Source organism: Desmodus rotundus, chromosome 2 (genome assembly GCF_022682495.2).
Source record: "Desmodus rotundus isolate HL8 chromosome 2, HLdesRot8A.1, whole genome shotgun sequence".
Lineage (NCBI taxonomy): Eukaryota > Metazoa > Chordata > Mammalia > Chiroptera > Phyllostomidae > Desmodus > Desmodus rotundus.
Window position 1 is genome coordinate 53,345,886 of NC_071388.1, and position 2,777 is coordinate 53,348,662.

General features: G+C 42.9%; 1 pseudogene; it reads right to left on the bottom strand.

The window, feature by feature from the left end:
- Window positions 1–1,467: 1,467 nt before the first annotated feature.
- Window positions 1,468–2,024, bottom strand: LOC112301021 (S-formylglutathione hydrolase pseudogene; annotated as a pseudogene).
- Between the last annotated feature and the right edge of the window lie 753 nt (window positions 2,025–2,777).

The window sequence follows — 2,777 nt, forward strand, 5'->3', positions numbered from 1 at the left end:
GGTGAGAACATTTAAGATCCTTTCTCTTAGCATTTTCAAACATCTATACAGTATTGTCAACATTGTATCATAACAAGCAATTCTGGTAGGTAGGTAGGTATTCATCTCAGTCCACAAACTCTGGTGCTTAAGAAAGCAACTCTCTTTCCCCTTCTTTCCTCCCTCCCTTCTTTCCTTCCTCTCTTCCTTCATTCCCATATTTTTGTTTTATTTTCCCTCAGCTGAAGCTTGGTCACTCTCAGTGGGAATGGGGAAGAGAGGAAGTATAGATTTCATTCTCAGCAAATGGCACTAGTGCTGCACAAAACGTGTTTGCTCACATCCTGTCGGCGAGAATTCAGCCACATGGTGACTCCTGGGTGCAAGGGAACATGGGCAATGTAGTCCTGTCTCGGCAGCCTCATGCCCACCTGACCTTTCATAATTTGGAAGAAGGAGGGAATGGATCTTGGAGGAATAACTAGCAAGCTTCCACACTGTATTTTTTTCCTCCTAATTTTGGCCAGCCACCTCTCTATACATTTATGATTTGACTTATATCAAGTGGATTTTCTCAAAGCTTGAGCATTCTTATTTCAAGCCTTTTTTTTTTTTTTTTAGGATTGAAGAGATGCCTGGGAAGGGACTTAACCTGTGTTTACTGCCAAGCTTAAAAAAACTAGGTATGGGGCGGGTACTGGTGACAGAAGTCTGTGTGCCGAGGGCATCTCATCCTCAGGCAAGAAGCCTGCAAGGCAGCCGGGCCGGGTGGGCAGCCCTCTGCAGGGAAGGCGGTAGCGCGGCCAGTGCAGGGTGGTGACTGTCAGCTAGCCACTGATGATAGCTTTGGGTCCGTGGGAGGAAGAGCAAGGCATAACTAACATCTCAAAGAACCATTTTACCAAACTTTGAAACATTTTGGACTCAAGGCACACTGTTTTTTGGGAACATTCCAATAGTTTTTTGTTTTATTTTTTTTTTTAAGTGAATGAGAAGACAGAGCTGCTTTCCTCCCATCTTGTTATAACGACCACACAGTTTGACACCTTGCAGACCCAGGGGTGCACCTGGGCAGGAGTGTGGAGCCGGTGGCAGCGAGGCAGCCTGGGTGCTTGGAGGAGCTGCTGTTAGCATCACAGCCACATCATAACACGTTATAGTGAAAGTGTCTCTCATTGTCCAGAGTATTTTTATGTTAAAATTACTATTTCTATTAATACATAGAACTCCTTTCATCAAAATGGAGTTTTCATCAACTTGAAAACTTTCATCATGTTTTCAAAATGGAAAACTTAAGAGAAATCACTTACTTTGGCAAAGCGCTTTGTTTTTAGACACTGATACCTTAACTTTTGAATCTGCAATCAGGCACTTGAAAGCAGGAATAAAAATAGTTTATTAGGAAGTTTTAGCCAAGAGTATTTTCTGCATTTATAAAATAAAATTTCAGTGCTATGGCTATAAGACTGCCTTAAATTGGAAATACTATCATGCTGTTTTGCCCCAAGAACAAAGCACTGGACTGCAAATTGGAGCAAATGCTGACACAGATTTCTACTGTCCAGGAGTCTTTAAAGCACAGGCCAGAGCTCCATGGCCTCCCATGGAGTGCCCAGGACAGATATCCTTCGGGGGTCCATTGGAAAAGTGGCGTTACGAGGTGAGGAAGCTCCTCTGTCACATGAGAGTACAGTCTGTAGGTAGTTTTTCAAGGGTCTTCAGAGGCACCCACATAAAACCCAACACCAGTGCCCGTGTCCCACTCCCACCTTCTTCTTTAATACGTAGCCACAAGGGCTGGTATCTGGAGCAATGCCAACACGGCCATGTTCTGGGGCAGCCCAGTGACGACCAGATTTTGTTATAAAATTCTGTCTTAAACTAGTAAAACCTTATAGCTGACATAGTGCTGGGCATTTTCTAGTTTCTGCCGCTGGTGGTCAGTAATAACAAATTTCATTTTTCAGTCAGTTCGACACTGTCATGTTCAAAAACCTTCCACTGACCCCAAACCACTTGTTGCTGGACATCTGTTTCAATGTCATTCTTTCCCTGTCCAACTGCGACTTGTTTTTGTCTGCATCAAAGGGTAATGATCTTCCCACGGCAGTGACGGACGGTAGCAGGAGCACTGTATCCTGCATGGATGCTGGGCCTGCAGTAGGCCCCTGTCCCTTTAACACTGCCGGGCATCTGCTTCCCGGAGGGACTCGGCTGGCACAGTGATACACCCTCTTCTCCACTTGCGAGGTTTACCGAAATCTATCCTGCATTGCCAAGTGTACCAGAACAGTGACTAGGCATTAAACCAAGGTTCAAGTGGGCCTCTGTGCTACAAAGGAATGTAGATTAGAAAATCTCTTTAGATTTTAAAATTTCACCTCCTTTGAGGTAGTGAACCAAAACTAATTTGGTTGAAACAATCAATATTTAACATGCAGAATCTATCAAAAATATTTACACAACTGTGTTGTCATCCACTAAGATATCACAACCATGAGCAGGACGTGGAATAGTTTGAAAAAGATTGAAATTTAAACTGTGTTTATTCAACAAATATTTACTGAATGCTTACCATTGTCAGGGATTTTGCTAGTTCTGAGATACCTCAACACTTCTGTGATCTTAATCGCCTCCTTCCTCTGTGTTAAAGGAAATGTGTAAGTATGAGTGTGTTTATCACCATAAGGGAACTAGACCTGCTGACCTAAATTGGTTTTTCAATATAAACTTGAGAAGAACAAGAAGTATGACAAAATTGCTTAACAAGTTGTGCCTGATATACACAAATGATAATG